Below are 19,869 nucleotides of genomic sequence, written 5' to 3'. Positions count from 1 at the left end.
TTATTACTTTTTTACCCAAAAATTTGGCCCCTTTTTTTTATGAAATCAGTAGTTATGATTTAACACTTAGAGAGATACAAGCAATTAAGTAATGTATTCTTTTGAAGCTCTTCAAAGATGACATTCAATAAAATCCCTAGCTTTGATATTTATCCCAAACTCCAGAACCCCATATCTAATCACTGTCTTCTTCATTTACTATCCCACAGACTGGTCATATTTAGCAAATGAAAAACATATCCACTCTACCCCTACCCCACTCTTTACCTGTTTCTTCTTTGGCATTATGCATCATGGTTAATGGCTCTACTATCCATCTCAATATGCAAACCAGAAACCTAACCTCATTCAGCATGCTAAACCATTTCACATCTAAAATATGTCTAGACCCTGTCCTTTCCTCTCCTTCCTACTGAAACTACCAGGTATTACTTAGCCTCTTAGTTCACTGTCCCACCTCTAGTTTTGCCCAGCTCTAAGCTATCAGAATGATCTTCCTTATCCCATCCATAATCCCATTACCATCTCCATGAAGATTTTCCAGCCCCCACTTTCATCCCTGCAGAATGGATTGCCTTATCTAGTGTGGCCCCTAGTGCTCTGGAGGGATTTCCATTATGGGGAAGTAGCATAGCCCTTAGTGATTAAAAGGTACATTTTCTGAAGTCAGACCATTAGGATTTGAACCCTGGCTTTACCACTTATCAGCTGCAAGTTACCAAATCTCTGTTCCTCAGTTTCCTATTCTATAAAATAGCACTAATCAGTAGTACTTCTTGGGGTCGATGGGATAATTAAGATAATACATACTGGCACTTAGCACATGCCTGGCACATGGTATTGATATACATCCAATAAGCTATCATCATTATCATTATTATAGAAAATCTATGACTTTCACTGCACTAACTTGTTTATATTTTTCTTTACTAGGCTTTGAGTTCCTTGTATCTAATTCATCTTTGTAACCCAGCACCTAGCACTGGCCTGAAAAGTAGGAGACACTCCATACATATTTTTTGATTGAATCATCAGGTTGCTGCTTGGCTTATAACTCCTCACTGGCTCCTGATTGCCTGCGGAATAAGATTCACACTTTTTCAGCCTGGGCAACATAGTGATACTCCATTTCTACAAAAACATTAAAAAATTAGCTGGGTATTAGCTGGGTCACACACCTGTTGTCCCAACTACTTGGGAGGCTGTGGTGAGAGGATTGTTTGGTGGGCCCTAGAGGTTGAGAGAGACCCTGCCTCAAAAAAACAAACAAACAAAAAAAAACTGTTCTCTTTAGCCTGATTTATGCGCCTATTCAGCTTAATCTCCTATACTCTAAGCAAGATTGCTTGCAGTTCCCTGGACATTTCCTTCAATCAGGAATGTCCTTCCAGGCCCTTTCCCCAAACTTGGTGAACATTTTTTGATATATAAGACCTTAATCAAGTATCTTTTCCTTTAAAATCTTTCCTGACCCTTTTATAGGTGGCCAGCAACATAGGCACATATATAATAAATGGTTTGTTGGTTGTATACTATAATACACAATGAAATAATAATATTTGCATTGCCTGATTTCATGGCCACCCTGTAGCTAGAACTGATCCCTCCTCCTCCTTCACGCCATTAGCCCCTTTTATGAAGCGCTGATTAGCTGGGACAGAATATAGCACACAGAGGTTCTGCTTTATTCATCTTTGTATCTCAACCACCGAGCCCCATGATTGGCACAGACAGGCACTCAACAAATATTTGTTGAATTAATAAAACGTCAGTAAATATTTATGGATCATCATTGTATAGGCCAAGAAAAACTGCCACCCATTTAATCATTGATAGTGAATATCCCTAATCCCCCTACATTCATTTTCATCACTGCTGCTCTGGGTGTTCAATGAAGCAAAATACTTGGCATGTGTCTTGGTGATCTCATTTTGCATTTGTTGCAGTCAGCTTTCATTCATAGTTAAAACGTGTTCCTTGAACAAATATTTTCATTTTTAAAAAGAAAATTTTAAGGAAAAGTATCTGCTTTAATCAGTCAACATTATTTGAAATTCTTTTCCTTTAGGAAGAAAAATATTCGGCCTGGCACGGTGGCTCACGCCTGTAATCCTAGCACTTTGGGAGGCCAAGGTGGGCAGATACCTGAGGTCAGGAGTTTGAGACCAGCCTGGCCAACATGGTGAAATCCCATCCCTACTAAAAACACAAAAATTAGCCAGACATGGTGGCGCATGCCTGTAATCCCAGCTACTTGGGAGGCTGAGGCAAGAGAATCACTTGAACCCAGGAGGCAGAGGTTGCAGTGAGCTGAGATCATGCCATTGCACTCCAGCCTGGGCAACAGAGCAAGACTCTGTTCAAAAAACAAAAACAAAAACAAAAAAAAAAAAGAGAGAAAAAAGAAAAATATTGATAGAGTAATAGGCATATAAAATATATAATATAAATAATATATATAATATAAATATATAATATAAATAAAATATATAATATAAAATAGGCATATATTGAAGTATGAATGTTGAATGTTCATTTTAGTAAGAGCTAATTAAAACCTGACCAGATAAATATATTTCTGTTAAGGTCAACTTGAATTTATACTGGCTGTTGGAGCTCATGTATGGGGTTGCAGTCAGAGTATGTGGCATTTTTTACAAGCACGCACACACACACACACACACACACACACACACACACACACCTGTAGCAGATTCCTCTGGCTCAGTTTTGGACTGATAAAATGCAAGTCAGTCTCCTCTCAGCAAATTCTCCAGTGAAATAATATCCCTTAAAGATGACATTCAGCTAGAAAAATAAATGTTTAACATGACAGTTTCATGACATAGTCTGTGAAATTGAAGACAGCCCCTGGCTAATGATGATACCCACGTTGTCAGATCCATGTTTTGCAGTCAAATACTTAATGATCTAATAAGGGAACCATTTGGAGGTTCTCTCTGCTTTAATAATGACTCATTGTCCTGGGAATCTTCACTCTCTGTGAGAATAAGCCCTGGAGTGCCTCACAATTTGATGGTCACTATGACAACTCTGAAGCTTTCAGAGATGCTCTGGTTCTGTTCGTGGGTGGTTATGTGTTGATCTGATTTTGAAGGAGTGTTGCAGTGGAGAGGTAATACCACCATCACTTATTGAAATCTAAAGTAAAATTATTGCCGTCCAATAAAATATTACTCTGTTCACCGTTAATCCAACCTATAAAAGGCATCTTGCATCATGAGGATAATATTTAGTCATAGCACAATAGCATCCAAGGCTAGGAGTGCCAAGTTGGCATTTGAAACCTCTCAGAAGAAGTTTTTAAATGATATAGGCTGATCAAAAAAATAACTGAACACTTCCAAAATGTATTTGTCAGCAACCAGGTAATTCAGAATCATGTATGAGCCAAACTGTGAGTGACCTTTTCAATGTCTATGGAAAGTGTTAGGTTGTGATCATGTTTATATTAATATTTGTATATGTTCAATTCTTTTTGAATCATTCTGTACAATAGTATGAGTGTGATATTAGTATAATCTGAGGTCCAAACATCCCACAAAATGGGATTTAGATGGTCTTTGAAACCCCTGAAGTTATATGCAAAAATACTGTGTAGTTGAAAGTTAAAGTTATTTAATTTTATCCCATATTGTAATTTGTCTTTATGTAATAACATGGAATTGATAAAAATTTTCATTAACAAATTTTACAATGATGTAATTAATTGCTAAGTTAATCTTTAATTTAGAGTTTAATAAACTTCTACAGTTTTTAAAGTATATAGTAGACATATTAAAAATGTGTTATCATATTAGGTACAATATATAACCCTGGCTGTTGTGGCACCATTATCATCATTCCTGCTGTGGGATCCAGGGCCATTGCTAGCCCATAGAAAAATCTTTCCAATTCATACAGATTTTAAGAAGGCTCCTAAATGCCCTTCTTTTGGTGGGAATGAGTCAGTCCTGCAGTGAGAAGCATCATTTAGTATACAGGCTTGATTTCAAACTCTTTTCATGCTCTCAGCTTGGTACCTATGTTCAGTGCACAAAATAAACAACTATACACAGCAGCCCCACGGGGACCTCAATGAAAATGAGAATAGACTATGACTCTTCAATACTTGTACTAATTAAAATACCTCGAACAGAGAGCAAGACATGCTCATCAATTAAAAAATAAGACAGTCAGGCACAGTAGCTCACACCTGTAATCCTAGCACTTTGGGACGCCAAAGCAGGCTAATCACTTTGAGCTCAGGAGTTCGAGACCAGCCTGGGCAACCCGGCGAAACCCTGTCTCTAAAAAAAAAATACAAAAATTAGCTGGGCGTGGTGGCTCACGCCTGTGGTCCCCGCTACTCAGGAGGCTGAAGTGGGAGGATAGCTTGAGCTGGGAAGTGGATGTTGCAGTGAGCCAAGATCACGCCACTGCACTCCAGCCTGGGCGGCCGAGCGAGACTCTGTCTCAAAAAAAAGAAACTATATTTAGTTGTGAAACTGCCTTTACAAAAATTATAACTGAGAAAATTATGACAGTGAAAGATCTGACCTGACTCCATCTTGCTTCTAACCTCCAAGCTGTCCTTGTTAATTCCTGGGTATAGGCAGAACTAACTTTGGGAGGAACTTAGTTTATAGTTTAACTTTGAAACAAAGGATGATAACAGCCCTTTCCTAAAACAAACCCCCTTTCTGCCTGGGGACTAGATTGCCCTTGCAGGATTAACAAATTAGCCACAAGTTTAGAAACTGTGGTTTAGGAGTATGCAGCTGCAGGCTACAAGATTCTGAACCTCCCCAAATTGCTCCTGGAGATAACAACACTGTTGTAAAACCTAAAAGCAGTGCTTGAGGTATTTTGCAGACCCTGTACTCAGTGGATCAGCTGGCACCACCCAGATGGATAAACTGGCTCATCTGGTCTTCTGGCCCCACCCAGGAACTGATTCAGCACAAGAAGACAGCTTCACCTTCCTATGATTTCATCTGTGACCCCACCATCAGCACACCCCACTTTCCAACCCACTACTCACCAAATTGTCCTTAAAAACCCTGATCCCTGAGTTTTTGGGGAGACTGATTTGAGTAATAATAAAACTCCAGTCTCCTGTACAGCTGGCTCTGCATGAATTCAACTCTTTCTCTATTCCAATTCCCCTGTCTTGATAAATTGGCTCTGTCTGGGCGGCAGGCAAGGAGAACCCATTGGGAGGTTACAGTTGATTCTATGATCCACATGTTTTAACCGTTTAATATCTCTGAAATTGAAATGTCTTACAGTGCCGTATCCATTCTGACACTCAATAATATAAATTGTATATAATGAATATATTCATTGGGAAAAAAAGATTAAGGAAGTGAAATAATCCTAACTTCTATTTATATTGTGTTTTCACTCTGTTTTCAAAGACTCCTTAGACTAAAATAATCCCTCTTCAACCCCAAAGCAGTTTGCTTACACTCTTGTGACCTTATATCCTGCTTTGCACTCTAAGTGTATTTTACTTTTCTCACCTGCTGAACCATAAACCCCTACAGTGCTTGGCCTTTGGACTTTTCTCTTCATTATGCCATTGGCCAGCAGTGTGACCACATGGAAGCAGCATGGGCTATGAAGCCAGGCTGATGTGTGTCCAGATCTAAGCCCTGCCGTCTACTAGCTTGGTGATCTTGGGTAAGTTATTTAATCTCTGAGAGTCCCATTTCCTCATTTGTAAAATGGGGATAGTCATACTTAATACATGGAATTGGTTCAAAGGTTTAAAAATGAGCCAAGTTGTAAAAGATTGGTGCTTAGCAGGTTCTTTGTAACTGATTATCAGTATTTTTCAGAGACAGTATAAATTTTGGAATCAGATTCAAATCCTGGCTTAGTCACTTCATATGTCTCTAACTGCAAGTTACTTCTTTAAGTCTCAGCTCTAAGTGCCATGAAGGTCAAGATCTTGTCTGTGGTGTTCACTGTTGTCTCCTTAGCATCTAACACAGATCCTGACACACGGTTGTTGAATGAACCAATAAATGAATGAAAAATTAAGATAATTTCTTACCACACTATAGTGAGAATTCTAAAAACTGTACACTCTGTATCACTTACAGTTACAATGCCCAGTACACAGTAGGCCACAATAACTGATTTTTGATGCTCAAAACAAATGAATATAAGAAAATAGGATATGTAAAGTCCTTGGGCATTCATGCTCCCATATTTATCATGTAATTATAGGAGTAGGCAATAAGAGGATGTGGCTAAATGGCTGTCCTGATGACTAATATCTTCTAGCATTAAATTGTGTTCATACCGCCAGCACAACACTATTAAAGGCAGCAAGAATCACTTGTTTGTTTAGTAAATATGTATTGAGCACATAGGATGTAGATGACGCCAAAATGGACAAAATGTTTATGAGCAAGTACATCTATATCAAGGACAGAATGTGGAGATGCTTGCTTTCTAAGAATTGAGGCCTCAGATGACTGGAGTTTCCATGTAAAGGAGTTTCCAAAAAGATCGTAATGAATAGACAGAATACTTGGTAGTCCCTTTCTTTAATTCGAATACTACTTTCGTAACTGTGACATTTCTGCTTCCACTCATTTAGGCAGAGAGAGTAACCCCTATGACCTTTGGTCATCAATGCAGATAGTAGAGAAGCAGATTATGGAGGTTGGGACAAGGGAGTTTCCTACTGCCCTGGATGTTTCCCTCCCAGTATTGCAATAGGATGGGAAGGAGGACTGCATAGATATGAGGAATAGGTGGTGGGAGGGTGAACTGCGGCTGTGAGTCTAAAGATAAATGATCATACCACACCTCATCCAAAACCTGGCTTCTAGGTGATTCCACCTAAAATATTCCAAACTGATGCATGTCATTCGTGTTCTCCAACACAGATAAGAGAGTAGACTCCACAGGTAGTAGCAGAGTCCTGTTTCTCAAGAGGAGGAAAAAGTCCTGAACTGTTATGCTGAATTATCAAATTTGAATTTTGTTACCACATATTTATATATTGAGACCAATCAATCTTAATTCAAAATATATAATATGACATATAGTTAAAACAATAGTATATGTCTTCGTATAATAATTTCTAGCCAAAAGAGCAAGACAGAAACCTCCTAGTCTAGCCTTAAGCTTCCTTAGCTCCCTTTGTGCCCTGTAAAGCACTAATGGTGTAAGTAGCTTTCTGGCCACAACAGGATACACAGCATACTGGTAGTAACAGCAATACAGCTCAAAAAATAATAAGCAGAAAATGTTCTAGGATCAAGGACACATGAAGAAAAGAAGGTGGGAGGGAGGGGAGGAGAAGGATGAGGCAAGAAAGAAGAAGAAAGGAGGAGCTCAAAGGAATGGTCCTTCCACTCTCACTGGCCTTTGGGGAGCTTCTGTATCAATTAGCTGGGGAACACAGTGCTGACCTATGTGAAACATGATGCTGGGAGAATCTTCTACATCAGGCCCCAGGCTGTATGAGTACCCCAGGCCACTTCTGGCGGAGTAGCAAACTGCAGTAGGTGATCCTTCTGGCTCCCTTTAGTCTAGTCCACCCACTTGGTCAACCCCAAAATGAACAGAGATAGAAAGGGGATGAAAAGTAGTTAGGAGTGAACATGTGCATGGAAGAGAAGCAGAGAATTAGCCCCATTCCTGGACATGGGCTCACGAAGGTTTATTTTGGGTAGGCCAGATGTGAAAGACTTCTCTATTTTCTAGTGTTCCCAGGGCAATAAAAATCAGGGCTCATGTCATTGTGATGAAAAGGAAGTTTAGACTTTTACCAGGTTCTCCTTCCTAAGTGCTTCTGAAAATCCCCAAGGAATGCTTACCTGTTCCACACATCTTCCCTAGCTACTGCTTGTCCCTTCAGCTAGGAGCTAGACTGCTGCTCCAGTCTTCAGCAGGCCACACCTGGCCATCTCAGAACCACCTTCCAGATTGTTGCCAGGCTTCCCTATCTGCTCTATTCCTGGCACCGACACATGCCCATCCCTGAATCCCCGAAGTACCACAACAATCAGGAGGCTTGGGATAACAGAAGGGAATTATGATATAGAAAACAGCATTTTCCTAAAAAAGAATTGGGCTCCCAAATCCTTCACCTGCCTCAGGTTGCATCTTTTCTATGTTGCTGATTACAATTTTTTGCTTTCCTTGGCTCCTAACTCCCTCTGTGGAATGATAGTGGGCAGCTCCAAGTCCTTTTATCCAAGAGAAGCCCTTAGGGCTCTGCAGGTGCTGTCAACCCCACCATACCTCTGATTTGTATCTGCCAACATGGAACAGACATGGAGAGGATAAAGAAGTAGGAAGAAGATGAGAAGAAGGGAGATGAGAAAGTGCTGACTGAAACATCAGCACTATGCTCTATGGCTCAGAAGTGTCTTCTAATAGTAACATTCTATATTTTATTTATATAACAACTTTTCTCATGAGTTATGCTCTTATAAGAAAAACTGAAGGACTATCAATAGAAAACTTAACCAAGCTGCAATTTTTGTAACATGAGGTTGCAGAGTATATTCTTTTTTAGGAAGATGCTAGGCCCGCCTTATCCCGAAAGAAAAAAGAATATGCCTTGTTTATTGAGATTGCTAAAATATTAAATTGATATCATGAGTCCCATTTTAGTGTGTCTGAGTGAGAATCTGTTGAAGCAGACGGGACATTATGGGAAGAAATCTTACAAAGTAAAATTAGATTTTTCATACACAGAGTAGCAGCTGTTCAGATAGCAGGAAAATCCTTAGAAGCCATTTATCAGGTGGCAATGCGGTGAACAACAAAGACAACTCTTCTTTCAGATGTGAGAATGGTCCAGCACACCTCTGTGACTGCAGATGACAGCATGCTGTGTTCCAAATATTGGAACTATTGAATAACCGATGTTCAAAGATTTATACTTCTGAATGAACATTCTAGAGTGCAAATTGCCTTTGACTTAACGTGACCAAAAACAGAATTCTAAAGTGTAATCACATGCTGGATGTGCCCAACGACTATGATACAGAGTGATGTGTGCATATGCCAGTGGTTTCTGTAGGTACAAGACATGCCAAACACAACTGAATAGCCAGGTCTGAGATTAGGCAAGTGTTTTAAAGTAGAAAAAGCCACAATTGGGATAAAAACAAAGCAAGAATATGGGTGACAAACAAGAAAGTACAACGGAGTAATTGCAACTAAGGCAACTCAATTGGTAGATAGGTCTAAGAACCAAAGAGTTCAAACATTTGTAAATTATTTTCCTGCTTTTGGACAGACAGGTCAAAGTTACTTTTCTGAACTAGAAAGATTTGCAGGGAGATGAATTTTCGAGGCAGTAAAGGGCCACCCCAAAGTAAAACTGTCAAGTTAATAAAGTCTGTTGTCATGATGACAATAGCTTTTGAGAAGAGGATTGACATGATGTCAACGTTTTGTTTTTAGGAAGATTAATCTACTGGTAATAAGAAAGATGACTTGAAAGGGGACGGGCAGGGTGGATTCAGGTTTTGTGTGTCTGAAGCTAATACCAGCTTTAAAAGGGTAGGGGCTCTGTTTAAGAAAAAGAATACAGATTCAAGTATACAAAATTTGCTAGGGCCCTTCCCAGAGCCTTTGAATGGCTTCATGCAAGGAAAGGAGTCTGAAGGTTAAGCTTCCTTACCTTCGATAAGCCACCTCATAAGCAGATGATAGCTAAGCCACTAACAGTGTCACCCTCATCTTGCCAGCCATGCAAGTGAGACCCCCAGGAGTCATCTTTTATCCTTCATCTTATTTCCTCTTCAGTCACCAAGCCATGCCCATTTAATTTCCTAAGTATTTCTCAAGTTCATTTATTTCTTCATTCTTCATTCCAGTACCTTAGATCTACCTGTCACTGCCTCTTAACTACTCCACTGCAAATAGCTTTTCCAAACTGGTTCCCTGTTTCCACCCTGTTTACCTCCTAGAAACCTATCCTTCACCCAGCCGCTCAGAATACTCTATCTATGGGTAGATCTGATAATCTCACACTTCTGGTTAATACTCTTCATTAAAGCTTCATCAGAAGAAGGCCCAAGCCTCCATAGTATTATAAGCAAAGCCTGTGTGATCTCACCCCTTTGTCAGCTCAGCTCTTGACACCCTTGTTTTGCACTTCTCACATGTCAGCACAATACTGCATTTCCGGCAAATGCCTTGAAAGTTTTTACATCTGGGTTTTTGGTTCCTGACTGACCTCTTGGCTGAGAATTATCTCCCTTTTCCCTCATCCCTCCTCCTTCCAAACTCTCTTTACCAGGCTCACCTTTTCCTGGGGGTCTTCAGAGAGACCCACCCCTCTGCCCCCATCAAGCTGGTGAGGTGCCCTCCTCTGTAATGACACATACTGTGCTCCGTCAAGGCACTCAGCACCCTGTGTTAAAAGAACCTGTTTATAGCTGCCTTTCCCTCTCCTCTCCAGACTGTGATCTCCTTGGGAATAGGAGCCACATCTGATGCATTTTTTTATCCACAGCACTTCACAGAATGTAGGTCTCACTAGATATTTTTGAATGAGTGAACAAATTAATGATGAAATCAAGCACTACATGAGTTATTCTCTGTGATAGAGCATAGAAAGATAAGAGATAGTTCTGGGGTATGTCTAAGCTTGTGAGTAGGAGAAAGAAAAGAAAGCAATTAAACACAGAAGACAGAATAATCAGTAAAAGGGATCAATAGCTATTGTTTATGTTGTTTTTCTACTTATCATCAAGTTACGTTTCTACAATGAATGCATATTCCTTTTTAAAAATGAAAGAAAGGAGTTTATTAGGGTAATTGCTAAGCTACTGAGACAAAAGGACCACAAAATAGAATGATGAAAATGTAGTGTAAATGTAATTCTCTCACATGTAAAAATCCAGTGGTGATCAGTTTAGGGCTGGCAGAGGAGCACTGCTGTCCTCAACATGCTAGCCCTGCCACCTTAACAGCAATTGCTTCCACTATGGTTTGAACTTTCCCCCAAAGTTCATGTGTTGGAAACTTAATCCCCAATGCAACAGGATTGTGGGGTGAGGCCTAATTGGAGGTGTTTAGGTCATGAGGGCTCTGCCCTAATAAATTGATTAATGTCATTATCTTGAGAGTCGGTTTGTTATGAAAGTGAATTCAACCCCCTCTTGCCCACCCTTGTGATGCCTTCTGTCATGTTTTGATTGTAAACCAAAAGTATCTGACACAGCTTTTGGTCAGTTTAGAAAGCTTATTTTGCCAAGGTTAAGGACACACCTTTGTCACAGCCTCAGGAGGTTCTGACGACGTGTGCCCAAAGTGATTGGGGTACAGCTTGGTTTTATACATTTTAGGGAGACATGAGACATAAATCAATGCATATAAGATGTACCTTGGTTAGGTCCAGAAAGGCCCGACAACTCAGAGGGGGGGCCTCCAGGTAATTGGTAAATTTAAAGGTTTTATGATTGGCATTTGGTTGGAAGAGTTATTATCAATAGAAAGAAATGACCGGGTTACAATAAGAGGTTGTGGAGACTAAGGTTTTATCATGCAGATGATGCCTCCAGGTAGCAGGCTTCAGGGAGAATAGATTGTAAATAGATTGTAAATTCTTATCAGACTCAAAGAGTCTGTTCTATCAGTAATTACAAAAAGGATGAGGGCATAATGAGACATGTGTGGATCCCACTTCCCATCATGGCCTGAATTAATTTTTTAGGTTAACTTTGGAATCCCCTTGGCCAAGAGGAGGGGTCCATTCAGATGGTTGGCAGGACTTATAATTGTATTTTTGGTTTACATGATGCGGCAAGAAGGCCCTCACCAGATGTGGCCCCTCAATCTTGGATTTACCGGTCTCTGGAATTATAAGCCAGATAAACTTCTAATGTTTGTAAGTTACTACCCATTCTGTGCTATTCTGTTATAGCAGCACAAAACAGACTAAAAGCTTCCAACCAGTAGTGAGAACAAAAGACAAATGACAGGACAAGTAGTCAGCTTAAGGGAAGGCATAAGTTGCCCCCTCTTGGCCAAATGTCCATACTCAACTGCAAAGGAGACTGGGGAATATAGTTTCTAGCTGAGCCTCCACAGCTAACATATGAGACAGGTTCATTTTTATTTTTATTTTTTTAAGGACAGGTTTCACCTTGTCACCCATGCTGGAGGGCAGTTGTGCAATCATAACTCACTGTAGCCTTGAACTCCAGGCTCAAGTGTCCTCCCACCTCAGTCTCCCAAGCAGCTGGTATTACAGGAGTGAACCACCACACCTGGCTGAAAGTTTTATTCATGAAAGGAAGGAGAGAGGAATACCAGAGACAAGTGGCCTGATGTAAAGTCTTTTGTTTCTACAAAATGAGAAAGAAAAAGAATGTTTTAGCAAAAGCCAGATTTCATGGGATTAAGAGTTTTTGGGCAGCGAACAAGTGAAGATGAAAAAGTGCAGATATTTATTCAGATTTAACAGTAAACAGAAAAAATAGGATGATGACAAGAAAGAACTAAAGAGTAATAGGTGGTGGTGTTTTTGTTTGTTTTGTTTTTCTTGAAGGAGTAGTGCTGCAGTGTATTAGTCAGGGTTCTCCATAGAGACAGAACCAATAGGATATATGAAAGGGGATATATTAGGGGGATTTGACTCATATGATCACAGAGGTAGAGGAGTCCCACAATAGGCCACCTGTCAGCTGGAGAACCAGAGAGCTGGTAGTGTGGCTCAGTCCAAATCCAGAACTCTCAAAACCAGGGAAGCCAACAGTGCAACCCTTAGTCCAAGGTCAGAGGTCCAACAGCCCCTGAGAAGCCTCTGGTACAAGTTCTAGAGTCCAAAAGCCAAAGAACCTAGAATTGGATGTCCAAGGGCAGGAGGAGAAAAGGTGTCCTGCTCCAGAAGGGAGAGGGAGAGAATCTCCCCTTCTTCTACCTGTTTGTGCCAGCTAGGACCCCAGCCCATGTTGGATGGTACCCACCCACATTGAGGGCAGATCTTCCTCATTCAGTCCACTGACTCCCAAATCAATAATCTCTGGAAAACCTCACAAATAAACCCAGAAATGATGCCCTACCAGCCATCTACACCTCCCTCAATTCAGTCAAGTTGGCACCTAAAATTCACCATCACACTGAGTATGTCTGAAGACATCAGTGGAGAGAAAGATAAAAAACTGACATTTGGCTAGGCATGGTGCCATACCTATAATCCCAGCTACTTGGGAGGCTGAGGCAGGAAGATTGCTTGAGCCCAGGAGTTTGAGGCTGCAGTGAGCTACAATCATGTCAACACTGCACTCCAGCCTGGGCAACAGAGTGAGATGCTATCTCAAAAAAACAAAATGAAACAAAACCTGACAATCACCCAAGTGCTATAGAATACATATTCTTTTCATCAGCACATGGAGCATTCACCAGAATCGACCACATCTTAGACCACAGGACAAATATCAATAAATTCAAAAAGGTAGAAGTCATATCTCATATATTTTCTGACCACAATGGAATAAAACTAGAAATCAATAAAACAAGAGGAACCTCAGAAAATACAGGACATGAATATTAAACAACATGCTCCTGAACTACCAGTGGGTCAATGAAGAAATTAAGAAGGAAATTTAAAAATTTTTTGAAACAGGCCTGGCACGGTGGCTCAGGCCTGCAATCCCAGCACTTTGGGAGGCTGAGGCGGGTGGATCACCTGAGGTCAGGAGTTCGAGACCAGCCTGGCCAACATGGTGAAACCCCCATCTCTACTAAAAATACAAAACTTAGCTGGTGTGGTGGCAGCCGCCTGTAGTCCCAGCTACTCGGGAGGCTGAGGCAGGAGAATCGCTTGAACCTGGGAGGCGGAGGGTGCAATGAGTCAAGATCGTGCCATTGCACTCCAGCCTGGACAACAAGAGCGAAACTCTGTCTCAAAAAAAAAAAAGAAAGAAAGAAATACTATCATAATCTTTACCTTCCCTTCACGAGACACTCCCTACACAGCAAGCTGACCCTGTGCTGACTTAGAACCTCCAGAGCACCAGATTACCCCAAGACAGCACAGTCAATTTACAACCAAAAGTATGCCTGCAACAGAACTCTCTGCCACCTGGAGAGTATCCCCAGACGATGGCCACTTTACAACCTAGCTCTGCCTGCAATGGTGCCAGCTCGACCACGGGGTAGATAAGACACCATAAGTGAGTCAAGTAAACCCCCACCTGCTGGCTCCCTCCCCTGCATGCTGTTCATGCCAAGTGCCCCTTTAAAAGCCCCTGCTTTCTGCCCCCAAAGAAAAGCATTATCCTTAAAAGGAAGAACCTGTATTTCTTCTCATAAGCTAAGCTTTGGAATAAATCACTTTCTTTATAACAGATCCCGCTCTCGTTAATTGGACTCTGCAAGCAGTGAGCAACTGAACCTGTGTTTCAGTTACAGTACGGCAGATGCCTCTTCAGTCACACTGAATTCACATTTGTCCCCTGGTGGCTAGAAGAATCCAGATGTACATGATAAATCCACGGAGCACATATATGAAAAATGGAGATAACAAAGCATGTCGATCTTGAAAAGATGTTACATGAGCAATCCTGTAGGTGGGACCCTCCATGACCACAAAGGGCCAGAGGTTTTAGCTACTTTGATTTTCTACCAAGAGCTCATGCTCCCCTCCCTCTATCCTTCCCTCCTCATCACCTTCCTGACCCACTATTTGCTTTTAATTTTCTCCGTGTTCTTCTGCATATGATCACCTTCTGGTTTTTGTTCAATCTCAAAGAAACATTTCTAATCTCTGCCAAGATACCCACCACTTACCAGGTTAAGAGCATGGACTCTTAACTCAAAAGACTTGAGTAGCATATTAGTCCTTGAGCAATTTAACACCTTTAAGCCTCAGTTTTCTCATATGCAAATGGAGATAATACCTACCTTGTGATCAGCTTCTGAGAATTAAATGGGATGTCCACGTAAAGTTCTTCACATAATGTTGGCACCTAGTGATCACCAATAAATGTTAATTTTATGTAACAGTGCTACCAGATAAAGCAGCTGGCATCAGCCCAAAGCCTGACCAGTTCAGGCTGTTGGCTCAAGTGAAAATAAGTAATAAAGGAACATCAAATACCGGGAGGAATTACACACATCCCTCTGGAACAACCTTTAACTATGTAGACCTTGAATGAACCAGGAGCCAGAAGGAGTGCAGTCTGGTTTTAACAGCAGTCAGCCTTGGTAGGGCCTCCTGGGGTTGGCCTTCACAACAATAGGAAGTGCTGAGTCATCCTGCCCCCGGGGTAGGGTGGGGAAGCAGGCAGAAATCCTTCATGGCAGGCCTCCGAGCAAGCATTCCAGGGCCTACTCTGTCCACTCTGGTCTCCTGACCCATTTACAGCTGACCTTCTCTTTGTCACAACCCTATTTATTCTCCCATCTCTCGCCCACTGATCCAACTGGTTATTTTCCTTCTCTGGACTCAGACCTCCTGATCCCAGTTCTTGAGGTGCAGCCAAATGGTCAGGTGTTCTTATAAACACCTGAACGTTTTCTCCTTTGAATCATGGGATGCCCTGAGCAGGAAAAGTACTAACTTTCTTGCGGGAATATTGCTCCCATTCTTCTTTTAAGAGTTAAATGAGAGGGAGGAAAAAGCAAGTAAAAGATCTGCTCAAAGTGGAAACATAAAAATGAAGCTAAGGGGAAAAATTAGATGTGTTTTCCAAAAGATAGATGGAGCGCAACTGTGTTATTAATTTCCTAATCTTGTCTGTGCAATCCAAGGGCATAGCCAGAGTTGTAAAAATGGCTTGCCATCTATTCTGTTATAAATTCTCCCCATAATAAGTATCAATTTTGGTAACTAATTGACCCTAGCTTTCTACTGTAGGACTGTGAGATGAATGGTTTGTTCTGATTGTCAGGATGCAGAGCTCTGCAGCAGACTGCAGGTGTCATGAGTTACAGAGCTGGTCAACACAGAAAAGGAGCAACACAGGAAACGCATTTCAACATCTTCAGTCACTGGGGAACCTGAATTGGCAAAAATACTTGCCCTTTGAAGTCTTAAATATACCATCCCCCGCCCCATGTTTCCATCTAAGCCCCCTACTTCCTGTTTCCTCGCTTGTCAAATGCGAAGTTGTTAGAAGTCTCATGCAGGAGACTCAGTCCCTACTGATCCTCTTGCAACCTTGATCACAGCCCCTGCAAGCAATAGGAGGTGAGAGGGGCTGGGCAGTTCACAGAGCAGAAACTACCATCTCTGCATTTCCTTCCCTCTTAGGTACCAATCTCTGAGATTGCATTCTCCCAGCCAGTGGTCACTTTCCACCCCTCAGGTGATGCAAACAATAGTCATCCCATTGCGGAGGCACCCACAACCTGACTATGAATCTTTCTCCACACTGATCCCTGAAAGTGGCTGTGGCGTGGCTAAGGTTCCTCCAGAATTGCCTTTGAAGAGGATGCTTTCCCAGCAGACAATGAGGGCTGCTCTCTGGTTCACAGAGGGCACACTATTGGCCCATTTCCTGATCTCGAGATTGTTCTTCTTGGCCAACATTATTCAAAGCTTGCCTTCTGTTCACCAGGTCCTGAAAGTTCTGACTTCAATATTTGTGCTGAAGATCAGGCCCCTCGTTTAAATTGTTACTCATATTTGTTTGCAGACTGATTTTTTGTTTTAGACCCTCGGTCTGTGTACTCATATTAATTCTCCTGGTTGCTAATGAAATGAACTGACACAACTTATTTTATTTAGTTAGATTTGTGTTATTATTGAGGAACAGGACAGAATTGTGGAAGGATAATTGAGAACTTTTAAACTACTACAGGTTATTTAAGTTATTATTTTATTAACATTTCTGATTATAAACCTACTGCAAAGTCATTTTACAAGACATAAAAAGCTGGGGAAAATTTAAATTACCAAGATAAAAGCACAATAATCTCACCACCTAACAGCAATGATTATTCATTTTGATGTATTTCCTTCCAATCTTTTTCCCCTACAATTTTTAGTAGGAATAGTAGGTCTATTTTTATTCATAGCTTATTCTTCATCGAAGAATGGACACTGTTCAAGGGGTGTAGCATACATATTTGCTAGTATTTCCAACAACTCGGAAAAATAGGTGTTGCTAAAATTGTGGAAACTGAGTCCCAGGATGATGAATTAGTAAATTGTTCAAGCTAGGATTTAATCCACACTTGTTTTACTCCTAGGGCTAAATGCTTTAAGAAGTGAACTCTAAACCAAAGCCTTTTGGTGGATATTATGGAAACAATGAAATGCTAAGACAGGGCTGTGGAGAGGTTGATGCTATCCCTAGTGATAGTCAGATCTCTCCAGTTTATTGTTAAACCACATCTACTGAAAGAAATTTCTTCATCTGTATGTAGCCATTTTTAAAAAGAGATTTATTTCTCCATGAATCCAAACTATCAAGGCCCATCATTGTAAGCCGACTAGAAAGGAATGGAGAAAGTCCTCTGAAACATCCACAAAGCAGCCCAGTGGGAAGTACACTAAAAGGGAGAGGAGAGTAAATCTTTGGCAGTTTGGACCACTTTCAACACAGCACGAGCCTGGGCAATATCGTGGCTGCCGGAGACTGCCAGCTACAGATGAAGCCAGGACGGCAGGGTCCAGGGCTATTGCCCAGACATGAATAGAAGTCAGTGAAGACAGGCATGTAGTTGCAGTTCTGCTAAAAACATCTGGGCTCAGATAAAAACATGTATCAGGCAATTCCTTTGCTAGTCCTGTGCTAGCTCTGGGGCATTAAAATAAGTACACACAAAGAATGGCTTCGCTTCCTTGCCCACAAGGAATTTCATTCATTCAACAAATATTTATTGAACACCTATGGTGTGCCAGACATGTTCAGGCTATATGTATACATCCGTGAACAAAGCAGACAGAGATCCCTGCTGCGTGTAGCTGACTATTCAGTGGGAAAAGACAGACAATAGACAGTAAACACAATTGAAGCAAGTTGTACAAATTCCACAGCCTGCCGTGGTTGCCGTATAAAGAGCAAGCTTTACTGGGGAAGCTCACAAGTCCAGGATCAACAAGAAGAGGCACGTGGTCCCTCCATCTGATATTCATTTTAAGCTCATTTGTTTCCAATGTCTGTGTGTGCTCTCATTTTCCTTTTTAATTTTATTATTTTTAAATTTGTAAAACCTTTACATTGCTCAATATATTTAGAGCAATATCAACGCCTCTACACAAAATATAGAATTCTATATAAATATATATATAATCTATCTATTCATCCAATCTTTTGTTCCTAACCTTGGTTTTTTGTTTTTTTTGAGACAGGGTCTCACTCTGTTGCCTACATTGGAGTGCAGTGGCACAATCAGGGCTTACTGCAACCTTGACTCAAGCGATCCTCCCACCTCAGCCCACTCAAATAGCTGGGACTACAGGCGTGAACCACCAGCTGGGCTAATAGACAAGGCTTCACCATGTTGCCCAGGCTGGTCTCAAACTCCTGGACTCAAATAATCCACCCACCTCAGCCTCCCAAAGTGTCAGAATTACAGGCATGAGCCACTGCACCCGGCTGATAACTTTTCTTTTTCATAGCTGTTTCGTTCTCTATTTTGTGGATGCACCATAATTGATTTAACAAGTCCCCTGTTGATGGATATTTGTTATTGTTTTTCTCTCTTTTTTTTCTTTTCAATTTGTATGGGTTCATAGTAGGTTTATATATTTATGGGTTATGTGAGATATTTTGATACAGGCATACAAAGCCAAATAATCACTTCAGGATAAATGGAGTGTTCATCACCTCAAGTGTTTCTTTGTGTTAGGAATATTCCAATTACACTCTTTTAGTTATTTTTAAACGTACAATAAATTTTTGTTGACTGCAGTCACCCTGTTGTGCTATCAAATACTAGATTTTATTCATTCTAACTATATTTTAGTAACCATTAACCATCCTCATTTTCCTCTCCACCCCCACTACCCTTCCTAGCCACCAATAACCATTATTCTTTTTTTTATCTTCATCAGTTCAATTGCTTTAATTTTTAGCTCCCACAAATGAGTGAGAACATGTGAAATTTATCCTTCCATGCCTGGCTTATTCCATTTAACATAATATCCTCCAGTTCCATCCATGTTGTTGCAAATGATAAGATCTCATTTTTTATGGCTGAATAGTACTTCATTGTGTGTGCACCACATTTTTTTTTTAATTTTACTTTAAGTTTCAGAATACATGTGCAGAACATGCAGGTTTGTTACATAGGTATACATGTGCCATGGTGGTTTGCTGTACCTATCAACCCGTCATCTAGGTTTTAAGCCCCACATGCAATAGGTATTTGTCCTAATACTCTCCTTCCCCTTGCCCTCCACCCCGCAACAGGCCCTGGTATGTGTTGTTTCCCTCTCTGTGTCCATGTGTTCTCATTGTTCAATTTCCACTTATAAGTGAGAACATGCGGTGTTTGGTTTTCTGTTCCTGTGTTAGTTTGCTGAGGATAATGGCTTCCAACTTCATCCATGTCCCTGCAAAGGACATGATCTCATTGTTTTTTATGGCTGCATAGTATTCCATGGTATGTACGTACCACATTTTCTTTACCCAGTCTATCATTGATGGACATTTGGGTTGGTTCCATGTCTTTGCTATTGTAAATAGTGTTGCAATAAACATACATGGGCATGTGTCTTTATAGTAGAATGATTTATATTCTTTTGGGTATATACCCCTGTAATGGGATTGCTGGGTCAAATGGTATTTCTGGTTCTAGATCCCTGAGGAATCACCACACTGTCTTCCACAATGGTTATACCAATCTACATTCCCACCAATAGTATAAAAGCATTCCTATTTCTCCACAGCATCACCAGCATCTATTGTTTCTTGACTTTTTAAT

At 40.8% G+C, this 19,869-nt stretch overlaps 1 protein-coding gene across 1 annotated transcript in view; it reads right to left on the bottom strand.

The window, feature by feature from the left end:
- IFRD1 (interferon related developmental regulator 1) overlaps positions 1 to 15,200 on the bottom strand; it is a 57,824-nt gene extending 42,624 nt beyond the window's left edge. Inside the window, exons 1-2 of the mRNA XM_063815010.1 lie at positions 15,092 to 15,200; positions 14,896 to 14,960 (exon numbers count right to left, since the gene is read on the bottom strand). The gene's annotated coding sequence lies outside the window, so the exon portion shown is untranslated. The remainder of the gene's footprint in view (positions 1 to 14,895; positions 14,961 to 15,091) is intronic.
- Between the last annotated feature and the right edge of the window lie 4,669 nt (positions 15,201 to 19,869).

This window comes from Pan troglodytes, chromosome 6 (genome assembly GCF_028858775.2).
Source record: "Pan troglodytes isolate AG18354 chromosome 6, NHGRI_mPanTro3-v2.0_pri, whole genome shotgun sequence".
NCBI classification, from domain to species: Eukaryota; Metazoa; Chordata; class Mammalia; order Primates; family Hominidae; genus Pan; species Pan troglodytes.
This window is presented reverse-complemented; position numbering and strand designations above follow the sequence as displayed.